This window comes from Tamandua tetradactyla, chromosome 18, assembly GCF_023851605.1.
Source record: "Tamandua tetradactyla isolate mTamTet1 chromosome 18, mTamTet1.pri, whole genome shotgun sequence".
Classification (NCBI taxonomy): Eukaryota; Metazoa; Chordata; class Mammalia; order Pilosa; family Myrmecophagidae; genus Tamandua; species Tamandua tetradactyla.
Genome location: NC_135344.1, coordinates 70,840,939 through 70,854,696, shown reverse-complemented (window position 1 = coordinate 70,854,696; position 13,758 = coordinate 70,840,939).

The following is a 13,758-nucleotide window of genomic DNA, read 5'->3' as shown; positions in this document are numbered from 1 at the left end:
ATCCTTGCACCCCCTATTGCTTTTTATACTATGTTGTTTATTTTTCACAATAAAAAATAAGGCTAAACAAAAGAGTCAACAGAAGTGATGTTGGTTGGGGTTTAGCAAGCCATGGCAATTAGCACTAACAAGCTTCTAACTGAAGCTTTAAGAAGAATAGCCCCCAGAAGAGTCTCTTGACCCGATTTGATCTCTCTTGGCCACTGATGCTTATTTTATTACATTTCATTCCCCCTTTTGGTCCAAAGACATTGTCGATCCCACAGTGTCAGGGCTAGGCTCATGCCCAGGAGTTATGCCCCACTGGGTCAGGGAGATTTTTACCCCTGAATGTCATGTCCCACTTAGGGGAGAGGGGAATGGTTTTCCTTGCAGAGTTGGGCTTAAAGAGAGCAAGGCCACATCCAAGCAACAAAAGAAGCTTCCTGGAAGCAACTCTTAGACCCAAATGAAGCCCGCTTTTTCTTTCTTTTTTTTAAAATTTATTTATTTATTAATTTAAAAAAATTTAACAACAAAAGAACTAAAACATTAACATGTGATCATTCCAATGAAGCCCTTTTTAATAGTACCCTACCCTTTCCATTTCCCTCCCATTTCAGAATCAATCACAATTTTGAAGTTGGTGAATATCTTTTCTGCCATGTTTTCATACTACTGTAGGAAAACATATTTAGATAACTTGCATTAAATGTGTACAAATGCACATAAATTTTATACAAATCTTACATTTTACACATCACTGTGCACCTTTATTTTCATATTCAATATTTAAAATTTTGAGAGATCTTTACATTGACACCCTTAGATTAGTATATTAGTCATTTATAACTGCTGTAGAGTTTTCCACTATATCAATGGAGAGAATTGATTTCTTTAATCCCTTATTTATGGACATTTAAGTAGGTTTCAATTTTTTGTTCTTGAAAAAAAAAAACCTGCAACAATCAAATCATTTCTCACGTCTCCTTGGACTCATGTTCAAAGTTTCTTTTGCTTTGGAGTTGAATTTCTGAATTTTTAGATTACAAGCTATACACGGTTTTAACTTCACTAGATTCTATCAAGTTGCCAATTTATACTACCAGAAGTAGAATAAGTACTTTTTATTATTATTTTTTGTATGCTAAATGGCAGTGTCACATTTCATTGTTTTGCCATGTAAGTATCCTGTTATTGCAGCACCATTTGTTTGCTTTGCTTGTTTGTTTGTTTTGGGGGAAGTGCATGGAGCAGGAACTTACCATTTATAATTGGAAATCAGAAAGCAATAAAATCTTTTAATTTTTTATAACATTTGGAAAACAAATTGATATCTGAAACTGGAAATTTACATAAGCCATGAACATGAATCAGAGTCTAGATTCTCGAAATCATTAAGTTATAGACTCTGAGCAGCCTCATCTTCAACAGTATCTTAAATAACGTCTAGTCCAGCCATAGTTAATATCAAGAGTCGGGCAGAGAGTCTACTCATACACCAAGCATCTGTTGAGCACAAAGCATTTTCCAAACATCTCTGAACCAAAGAAATCACTTGGAACACTCCTATCATCTTAGCATACAGTGTGAAAAAAATAGGAAGTTTGCAAGAACAGAACACAAAATTCCAGATATTCACTTTCTAAGTTCCTAGGACAAATGCTGTCTCTTGGTTGATGACATATAGCAAAGCTTGGGTCAAGAACTCATGAGGGTCAGGGTTAAACTATTTGAGGTACTGACTCTTTTCAGACCTGATATCTTTGTTTCCATGACTCATTTTTTTATCTTTAAAATTTTTTTATTTTGAAAACAAACAATATCCTTAGAACCACCAAAAATAGACATTTTAGTTAGTTAATTTATTTAAAATAAAATACTTTATTTAAATAAAGTATCCATATAATCATTGTAAAGCCTGTGTTTGTGCAGTTTCATAAACCAATTTAAAATTGAGGCAACAAGGAAAAATTCTACAAATTCAGATAGTAAAATTCTTAAATTCTAAATATTAAACACTAACTTACATGCCATTTGATTAGCTGTCGAAACTGTGAATGTTCTCAAAATATCAAGCAGAAAGTTCTTACAAATATCTGCATTGCTGTAGTAGTGACCTACATTATTAAATACTTCCCTGATTTCAGGAAAAAATTGTAAATTTTTTTTACAATAAACATATGAAAATCTTAATCACCTAAAATGGTATCTTAGTTAGCTTATCCATAGGCGTATTTTTAAAAATATGTCTAAGTAATCATCGTAAAGACTATTTGTACAATATGCTTCATAAACCAATTTAAAATTAACGCAAAGAGGGCAGACAATGGGGGCTCAGTGGCAGAGTTCTCACCTGCCATGCTGGAGACCGGGTTTGGTTCCCGATACCTGCCCATGTAAAAAAAAAATTAAAGCATAGATGGAAAATATCTATAGATATAGATATCAGAGTTTCTTAAATTCTAAATATTAAACACTATCTTAAATACCATTTGATTAACTACAAAAATACAAAGTAGAAAGTTATTACAAATATCAATTTTGCTATAGTGGCAAGCTGTGTATGACTAGCTTCTCGCTAAAATTCTAAAGAAGATGGTATCTGCACCGTCTGTCCATTAAATGGATCGCTTGGCTCTGTATCCACTACTCCAACCCTTTAGAAATGGGGCCAATTTACCCTTCCTTCTTTTTCAGTAACTGGTGACCTGCCCATCTAACTAAGTCTCCTGTCAACCACCCCAGAAAGCACTTACCCACCGTTCTCAGCATCCTCCTTCTGCCTGCAGTGGACGCTGTTAATCTTCTGTTGGACTTACCCTACTGTCCTATGCATTCAACAATGTTTTTTGAGAGTTATAAGACTAGAACGGCCAAGAAATACTGTGAACTATTGTGACAGAGAGATGAAGGACAGAGGAGTGAAGAAGAAATGAGAGGGCATTACAGGCCAAAGGAATCCCATTCGTCAAAGAGTCACCCTCTGGAATGGTCAAGTGTATTCAGCTCTTTAAAGACAAATGGGAAGGCTGAAGATAGAGGGACAGCTACTGAGGAGATAGGCCCAGCTCCAGGTGCATTTGCATGGCAGTGCTAGTGCTGCTTCCATGCATTAGCTTCAGCGATGGAGGCAATCAAAGCAAATAGTAGACAGTTGAGGGAAGTGTGGTTTTAGGATGACATAGATTTCAAGAAGTACAGGAGGACAGGTAGTTGGTAAAATTTTAAAAGATGAGGCCAGGAAGCCAGTGGCATCAAGAAGTCTATTTGGGGGAAGCAGTCCCTTCTACTGAGCTGGGGCTCAGGGAAGAGTTAAAAACCAAGACCCTGGAAATTAATGTGAAAGACCGAAAATGAGCACCAATGCAGCTTACCAGGATTCAGATATCTGAGTATTAGAATGGGACACACATGGAGCTCTCTGGGACCTGGGTAACAGTCCCCAAAGATTGACTTATCCATCTTCTTAGATTTGGACTTGTCCTGGGAAGATGAGAATAATGTTGACCTGAGATGGGAATGCGCGGGTCATGGCTAGGACTGGGGAATGATGGTTGAAATGATGGTTTGGTAGGAAACACTTCCTCTTTGGAGTCTGACAGACCTAGGTCCAAATCCTCAATCTTGCCCATGAAAGAGGGTATTTGGGGAGATGAGAGAAGCAGGAGAAGGAGACGGATGTGAGTAAGAGGGGCGAATATATTGGCAAATATGATTAAAGGTGGCTAAATAAGGACATTTGAAAGCCAATTTTTTTTTTAAAACAGTTTGCAATGTTTATATATATTGCCACAATCTTATGGTGGTTTTCTAAATATTGTGCTTTGACCAATGTAGATCAAAGTATGAAACGTGCATTATATTTCTCAAAATATAAAGGAGGGAAATTATGTAGGATCTGCTGCCAATTGCACAAATGTAGTGGAACATTGCCAAGTTCTTTGTTAGGCTAGTACAGTTTGTGCCGCCTTACACAGACAGTTTAAGATTTTAATTGACCTTAGAATAAGCTAAATTAAGATCGCTTTACCAAAAAAAAAAAAAAAAAGACTTACTAAAGAAATACTTTCTCTGAGTTAGACCAACCACAGACTCCTTAGAGATTCTGCCAACCTCCTTGGCCAAAGCCTCCCCACTCCAAAGGCTGCAATAGGAACCATTTCAGACAAGGACGGGTTTGCTGGGAACTACAATAGGGCTTTAGGCATGTATGAACTCCTTTGTTTCTTTCTACAGTGCAGACGTTTCAATGACGTTAAATAATAGAAGTAATTATATTCTGTGTCTAGAGAATAATTTATTCCATCTCTGGGATAAGAAGCCCTTTGCCTCGTATGCTCACAGTTCCTCTAGGAGTAAAAGGAGGTGTTGGTTCCCCCGGCTGAGACTATCACAGCCTTGGGGTGGGGGTTGGGGAGGGGTGACATTTGAATGGGGGGTTGGATGCTGCTTACCTTGATATGCCATGCTCCCCTTAACCCACATCCTTTTTTGTTTTGTATGCTGTATGGCAGGGGTCACATTTCATTATGTTTCCGTGTGGGTATCCCATTACTGCAGCACAATTTGTTGAATTTTTGTTGTTGTTGTTTGTTTGTTTTGCTTTTTTTTTTTTTAGGGGGCAGGGGAAGTGCATGGTCCAGGAATCAAACCCAGGTCTCCAGCATGGCAGGTGAGAACCCTACCATTGAACTACCCTTGCGCCCCCCCAATCCAGGTCCTTTTTTACATCTATGAAGTTGCTGTATTTTATTAAATCTAAAATGCCACCAATTGGAGAAAGCACCATTATCTTATGAACCACTAATTTGAAAAGTCACTGCTGTCTCTAATTGAAAATCAACAGTTAAATGCTGAGGTGCATCCCTGTGTCAGAGGTGTGAGGATGTGAGACAGAAAGGATGAAAAAATAGGACTTGTGCTATTCTGCAGAACCTCATGGATGCAAATGAAGTGGAACCTTAGCACAACTCTGAGCTTTCAGAGGCAAAAATGAAAGTTGCATATCACCTTGTTGTTTAAGATGTAGTGGAGAGGCTGGAGGGAATTGCCTGGAAATGTAGTGCTGTGTTCCAGTAGCCATGTTTCTTGATGATGATTGAACAATGATATAGCTTTCACAATGAGACTCTGTGAATGTGAAAACCTTATGTCTGATGCTCCTTTTAGCTACTATATCAACAGAAGAGCAGGACATATGGAATAAAAATAAATAATAGGGGGAACAAATGTTAAAATAAATTCAGTTTGAAATAGTGATAAATGAAAGCAAGGGGTAAGGGGTATGGTACGTATAGTTTTTTTTTCTCTATTATCATTTTATTTCTTTTTCTGTTGTGTTTTTATTTCTTTTTCTAAATCGATGCAAATGTACTAAGAAATGATGAATATGCAACTATGTGATGATATTAAGAATTACTGATTATATATGTAGAATGGAATGATTTCTAAATGTTTTGTTTGTTAATTTTTTTTAATTAATAAAAAAAGTGAAAAAAAAAAGTTGCAGGAAAAGCCACATTTTAATAAATGATAGCAGGAGGCCTGAGAAAGAACTCTCCAAGAGAGATGAGAGTCTGGAGAAGTAGACTAAGAAGGCCTAAGGGTTGGAAAATGGTGAAGTGGTGGCCTGGCTCTGAACTCAGGACTACAGCGTAATTCAGCCCCTCTAACCCCTAAATGCACGCAGGGCAAATGTGTGTGTGTGTTGGGGTGGGGGGGTGAGCTGAAAAGGCTGTAACCTGGGGGCTGTGGAAAGTCCAGTGAATACCAGGTGGGATGTGAAGGTATCTTCTGTCTCCCTCCATGAGAAGTTTAGCCTGATGTCGGGGAGGATCGATTTGGTGTCTTAGTTTGCCAGAGCTGGTGTGATAAATGCCACACATTGGTTGGCTTACACAGTGGAAATTTATTGTGTCATGGTTTTGGAGGATGGAAATCCAAAATCAAGGTGTCGGCATAGCCATGCCTTCTTCAAGTCAGTAGCATCCTGGCTTTACAGCAATCCTCTGCCATATGGTCTTCTTTCATTTCCATTTCTGTGTCCAATTTCCTTTCCTTACAAGGACTTCAACCTTCTGGGGTTCAGGCCTGCTTTCATTCAGACTGAAATTCTGATAACCCAACCAATAGTATCTTCAAAGGCCCTTTTTACGAATGGGTCCCTCCTGCAGAACCAGGGTTTAGGATTTGAACATGTCTTTGTGCAGGACTTGATTCCATCTACCACATTTGGGTAGGGTTACTACCTCTCCAAGGAAAAATTGGAATCTTCAGGGGAAAGCAAAGGCAAACATCAAGTCTTTGTAATTTGAGCATAAATATAAATCCAATATCATTTAAGTTCATGTACAGTGTAGATTAGAACAAACTAGCTGCCTTCTGATAAAAGAAGAGGTATAGGGATCAATGTTCCTGGTGTTTGAATAAACCCAAGTGCATAGACAATTCAGTAACAGAGCTAGACCAGGAGCAACGGACATACAAGGATTTTGAGTCACTGAGCTTGAGCTATGGAAAGCTTCTTGAGTTTCTCTTCCTCAGGTACCCGCAGAGCTCATTAGGTAAGGGTGTATCCTCACCTGCAAAGCAACATCAACTCAGGGGTAGTGTCTCTCCCCTTGGGGCTTCCCATAAAGTCTAGAAGCCTGATTAGCCTCTGTGCCAGTTTGAAGCTATTATGTGCCCCAGAAAAGCCATATTTGAATCCTGTTCTAATATTGTTTTAATCTTGATTCAATATTGTAAGGCAGAAATGTTTGATTAGGTTATCTCCACAGCGATGTGGTGTGTTCAGTTGTGGGTGTGACCTTTGCGTTAGACGGAGATGCGACTCCACCCATTGCAGATGGGTCTTTATTAGTTTACTGGAGTCCTTTAAAACAGGAAACATTTTGGAGAGAGTTCAGAGCTGACACTGATGCCGACGCTTGGAGAACAGAGCCAACAGAGCTGAGAGCCAACAGAGATGCTTGGAAAACAATTGCTTCTGAGGTGACAGAGACACGAAAGTTTGGAGACACTTGGAGCCCAGCAGACGTCACCGTATGCCTTCCCATGAGATGTTAAGCAAGCCAGAACCTGGAGAGAGCCAAGGGAAGCCAAGAAATGAAAGCCAGCCCTGGAAAAGCAAGTGAGGAATCCCCATAGGGATAGAGGCTGAAAGCAATGAAGCCCAGGAGCAAGGGAGAAGCAGATGCCAGCCACCTTCTTTCTCAGCTGACAGAGCTGTTCCTGACCCATCGGCCTTTCTTGAGTTAAGATGTCTTTTCCTGGAGGCCTTAGTTTGGACATTTTTATTGCTTAGCACTGAAAACTTGTAACTTATTAAATTCCTTTTTAAAGAGCCATTCCATTTCTGATATATTGCAATCCAGCAGCTTAACAAGCTAATACAGCCTTATTAATTAAAGTTTAATTCATTCATACCCATGCTTGTGCAGAGATAGCAAAAGTCTAAAGATGGAATAAGCAGTGCTGGCTAGTAGTTAGCAAGTTGGGTTCTGGCTCAGAGTTTAAAAGACAAAGGAGAATAAGAAATCTGAGTTGCCTCTAAATGGAGTTCAAGTTCTAGAGATAATTGAGAGAATGAGGGAAAGACAATATGCGAAAAATTAATTACTGAGAAGTTTACAGAATTGAATAGAAATTAGAATATGATTACTAAACTAGTATAGAGAAAAAAAATAAAACCATACAAAAGAAGGCCAGAAAGGGAACTTTAGAGACAGCTATCTAGAAAATTGAGACCAACAGAATGTACAAAATAAAATGGCAGCAATGCATCCAAATATCTAAGTATTCACAATGAATGCAAATGTGCTAATCTGTCAGACTAAATAAAAAACAATCCACCCACGTGCCATTCATAAAGACATATGTAAAAGGTAAGGCTTCAGAAAGATTTATGCAAAGGTGGGAAAGGCACTCCAGGTGTGCTGGCTTACCCGGTTCTGCATGCGTTTACACTGGAATTGTGTTTCCAGAAGACTTTTTTTTTCTCCTTAGACTGTGGCTTCACGTTTTTAGATGCTTTAGATTTTTTTCTGTAATCCTGTGTTAATTTTCTCATCAACTTAAATCCATAGCAGGGCAGGACCAGCTCTCAGTGTTCTGATTTGTAGGCAGCACTGGCTCTGCTCCCTGACCAGGGACTTGCACGAGCAAACAGCCTGTTGCCAGGGGGAGGCAGGGAAGGCTCTGGGATTTCTCCCAAGGTCATGCCGAGTCACAGGCAAAAGCTCAGGACACATCTTCCTCTGACCTTTCTGCCTAGCAGAGTGATACTGCCATTCAGGTCCTCCTTCATCCGTCCTATATTGTCAGCAATCTTCTTTCTGGAAGTCTGCCTGCTTGTTCCACCTACCTGCTCCCAGGTGCTCACCTGCAGAGGTTCCTCTTGCAGCTCCTGCCCCAGCTTCCCTCTGGGACTTACCTGTCCTAGGTTTCCTTTTCCTTCAGAGGCAAGGTGTGAACTGATTAAGAAGAGAAGCTCCAAATACATCATACTTATCTTAAGGAGACACTGCCCCAACCAGGAAATAACAGTTCAGTGTGCCAGTTGACAATCTACCTTGTACCAAGCACCCTACTAGATGCCAATGATGTAAAGACATGTCAGAAACATGCCAGTCCCTGCCATTGAGGCCTGGAGGCTGAATGGACAAAGCAAGTAAGGAAACATCTGATTTCAGCATCTCCTGGTTATTATCACAGTAGAGGAGATATAGGAGCCCCTTCCTCAGTGGGGGCCTAGCAAGTGAAGACATCAATAAAGGTTTATGGAAGAAATAATGCTTGAGAAGGGCTTTAAGGGATGATTAGGAGTTTGGTAGGAGATGAAGGACATGTCACACAGATGAATTGGAAGGAATTAGAAGTCCACTGACGTGAATGGTTTGGGAAGCAGCAAGCAGTTTGGTATGACTGGAGCATGGAGAGCAAGGTAGGTGGCTGAAGACAGGTTTGGTAGACCTTGGACCTCACCTTCTTGTTTGGTGTTTGTTGTATCCTAAGTAATGAAGAAATGCCTGGCACATAGCACATGCTCAGTAAATTGGCTGAATGACCCAATGCAGAATTTATATTTAGGCAGTGTGCACCTCACTGATTTTGGGGGGCTGATACAAGTTATATATATATATATTGGGCAGAACTTACATTGTTTGGGTTCTTAAATATTCTTAAACTCACCCTTAACTGGTCAAACTCCTGTCATCCAGCTCACATATCACTTCCTCCAGGAACTTATTCCCGGTTTCCCTCCCAATCAGAACACTCTTCTCCTTCTTCTAAACTTAGATAATACGTTTGAAAAATATTTTTCATAGGACTTATAGACATTTGGCACTGCCAGCGGGTAATATCTTCTCTGATATATTAAGGTGAGTTCCTCAAGATTTGTTCACTTTGAGACATTGCTGTCTAGAGCAAACTGGTCTCCTAGAGCAAAAGCTCAATGTGGGTTTGTGGGATTGAACTAATACTTACTATGTATTTTCCTTGCATTCTTCTTTATAAAACTCAGCATGGGACTGGTCATTTAAGAGCCTATATTAATCGGGATTCTCTAGTGAAACAGAATCAACAGGATATATATATATATACATGTATTTCTTAATTATTTAAGTATATGAGGTTTTTTTATAGGAACCAGCTCATGTGACTATGGGGATAGGCAAGTTCAAATTCCATAGTGTAGGCCACATGGGAACTCCGATGAAGGTTGAAGGTTTTCAACAAATTGCCCAGGAGAAGCTTGCTGGCTGAAGTAGAGATGGAAACCCTCCCTTCAGACTGCTGAAAACATCTTCTCCTTTTAAAGCCTTCAATTGATTGGCTGAGAGTTTTCTCATTGCTCAACTCTGAGTCAATGGTAGATACAATTAGCCATGGATGCAATCAACTTACTGATGATTTAAGTCCATGAACTAGCCTCACAGTAATAATCAAGGCAGTGTATGCTTGACCAAACGAGTCACCATCACCAAGAGTGGACACCATCACCTGGCCAAGTCGACGTAAGAACTTAACCATTATGGAGCTCAAAAAAAATTGCTGAATGAGTCAGCCACTGGGGACTGACCTTCCAAAGGGAAAGATGGGGAAAACGTCTCTCAGTATATCAAGGAAACCTTCCTTCTCTGTGTTTGGAGCCATTGGCACTTCTAAGTCAAGGTGAGGAAAGCACAGGGCAGGTTTTGGCAGGCTGGAGGGAAAGGTGGGTTTTCTACATATTCACTCTCAGCCCAGAACTGCTGACTCCGAGCCCAGGCTTGAGCTCAAGCAGTGGACACGCTGACTTTGGCAGCGACAGCTCCTATGTGTGAAAAGCCACATAAAAAGATGATCTTGCACATAGCCTTTTCAACACGGCGCACTGCATGTTCTAACCTGGCACCAAGGTCTGGGCAAAGTGGAGGCTCATTATTTTATTAGGGTATCTTCATTGGTCAGAACAAAATAAAGCAAAGCAAACTAAAGTCAAGGTTTTTGTGTGGAAAAAAACACTCCTAACAATTCAGAGCATCATTAAAACAAAGCAAAATAGAACAAAAACAGAACCTAAACCCAAAACATCAAACCGCCCCCCCCACCCCGAAAAAGAAAATCCCTCAACCCTTTCTCCAGGAGGGTAAATCAACTTTCTTTTCTAGGAGATGGTGGGCTAAGCTGGAGAGCGTCAGTGTGCATGCCCAAGAAGGGAATGGAGAAGGGACTGTGGCCCTCACAGCCCAAGAGCGCTGTGGTAAAGTGGCACTGGCTTTGGGGTCAGAAAGTCTTGCTTTCTGGTCTGGACTCTGCTACCTACTGCTTGAGTAATTCTTGGAACCCTCCTCAAACTCTGAATTTTGTTTTTCCCTTCTGCAGTAATATTAGCTAACTTCCTCTCGGGCTGCTAGATGCATCCAAGCCTCCAAGGAAAGTATTCTTCTCTCTAGTCACCTCATAGATGAGGAGCTGCGCCACAGAGGTCCACACCTGCCCACATCACACTGCCTCTGACATGGGCAATCCATCCCAGCCTGTGCTTTGGGGATGTAGCGAGCTAGGTCCCACATCCCGGGGTCCCGGTGGACTCAAGTTATAGTGGGCATGTCGCCCTACCTAGAACTGTCCCAGCCTCGTCAACGGCCATTCCCTTCTTTTGACTGGTGCTGGTGTGTGCAGGAAACAAAAAGCTATAAATCCATTAACGCTGATAATCAGGAGAGACTCCTCTGGATGATCTATAATGACTCAAAGGTGTCACTGATTTATGGCATGCAGTTTAGATTCCACTTAAACTGCTGAAATTAAGCATTGCTTAAGCTGTTCATGTTCACATTCTCCCTCGTATGAAGAAAAAGTTATTAATTTCCTAATCCCAACAGGTGCTTCAATTACTGAATGTAGCCACTTTGTTCATATAGAATGCAATTTTGAGGGACAGGCATTTCCTTCTTTGGATGTAAGACGACACTCTATTTTGTCTTTAAAAGTGATGTTCCTGGTAAATAGCTCTGAAGGGGGTATTGTGAAATGAAGTCAGGTAACAGCTCGACTGGCAGCCAAGATATTGGTAGAGAATTAACTTGTCAAAATACCATTCAATTATGAGGCACACGCCTTTTCTTTCCCTCTTTTGTCTTTATACCATCCCAAATTTAGACCAAGTCAGCAAACATGAAAGGAAGATGATGCGGATAGGGAGAAGCTGTGAAATAGCCTGTCTTATCCGTTACTGAATTCTTTTTTTAACCTCTTTAACCCTCAATGCCGATTGTACACTGTAATCTCAGTAGAACTCCTGTCTCGATGGGGTCTCACTGTTCAGCCAAGCAAAGCTGCTCCTCTCGATTGCCTGTGTCCATTTCCAAGCTCTGAGCGTGAGCCCAGCACACAAACTGGGTGTACTGTAAAATGTCTTGGGCCAGAGACTGAACTGACTGCAGAATTTGAATGAATGATTTCCCAAGCCAGAACTAGTGCGCTTTAATCAACTGCCTAGGGCGAACCAAATTTATTTAGCTGCATGCATTCCATGTGATAAGCTAAATATTGCCAGTTTTGTCTGCTTAAAGATGAATCTTTTCTTGAATATAAAAAGAAAAAAAATTAAACCAATACTAAACACAAAACAAAACTGACACCATTACCCAACCCATGTATTATTAGTATTATAGAGAGAAAAAGAAAGAAATTGTGGCCTGCTCCAGTAATGTAGACCATCATAGTCACATAGTTTGAGAATATACACACTTCTACTTGATTTCATTTTGTTTTGTATTCAAACTCTCAATCCAAGGTGCTACGACACTCCCTTTTATTGCACATATACCTCTACAGTGCTGCCTCCTCAGCAGTGCAAAATCTCGCTAGGGTCCAAATAATAAAGATTTCAGAACTGAAAGACTGATGGGTGGTCAAAACCACAATGCCCCCTTACAAACCTTTAGAAGTCCGTGACCCTAGCAGGGGGACAAAGGAGCACGGAGGAGACTCTCCTTCTTCCAAAGGCACCTGCAAAGCCAACTTTGCTAGCCTTGGGTTTCCATTCACCAAACAACCAGAAGTTATTCTGTGAGCCCCAGAAAAGCAAGCTTCCTCCTGATGCTGTCCAGTATTTGCCTCCTTTTCTCCCAAACCACACAATAAGAAACAAAATGTTACAACGAACCACCCTCCTGCCGGCCCGAACACAGGCCCTTGAGTGTCACTTCATTTGATCACAACGTATTCGGATAAAATGTGGTATGTTTACCGTGTGCACAGGTTTCCATAAATGCTGGTGGAGGAGCATCACAGATTTTTCTGCTCTTATAGAGTCTTTCAAAAGAAGTCAGAGGAACAAGCCTTGTACAGATTTGGGAGCACCTTCCTTTACACCCACGTGGAGATTGATTGCCTGTTTGCACCTGAAATCCAAGCGGATCATTTCTCTTTGTAGAACAAGCAGCTGACATTACGTTGTTGGTGTTTGCAGAGTACAATAACAAGATGAGAGCAAAGAAAGAGTGTCTCATCAGCTAGAAGATAGAATCCTGTTCTGGCTCTTTTTCTCTTGGCAACAGCGTGCACATGTTATAAAACAGGATGGAAATCTTGCTGAAAACCCTTTTCCACGCTGTTTCAGAAACTCTGAATAATAACATGCCTTAGACTTTTTGTACCATCTTCTGCAGTTGAATCCAGTTTGTATTATCTTTCTGTTTGTTCTGAACACGAGTCAGAGCTGACTGTGCACAGATTCAACTTTCACTCCTGCAAAACGTTCTGAAACTTATATTTATTTCTCTCATTTCTAAAACACAGTTTGAATGAATGTCTTAGCTGGAGCTTTAGTATTTTGGATCTGGGCTGAAGCAAAATGAAACGGTGTCCTGCTGGCTAGAGTTCAGCACTTAACATTTTAGAAAAAGTCTTTAGAGAGCACAGGGCTGAAATAGATAGGAATCTGCATTGAATAAGGCATCAAAGGAGCAGGGGACCCCGGCAGGGCCGGGTGACGTGTCGCAGTAGCTGGTCTCAGAAGAAGCACCAGCAAGCCACTGGATTACCTGCAGGGACGAGGATGAAGTAAACGCTCCTCGGGGCTATTTTTCACTGGTGTACAAAGGGACGAGAGGCTCTCATGCCTTGACAAGGACATGGCCACATCAAGCCCAGCTTCCAGAGTCTGAACTGGATCTCGGCTACTCCTTGGTGCCCTGACTCGGATGCAGGAGAGAGGAAGTCCCCCGTAACTGGTCCCCCCGCCACCAACCACCACCCTCCAGCCCTAACCTACCAGGCTAG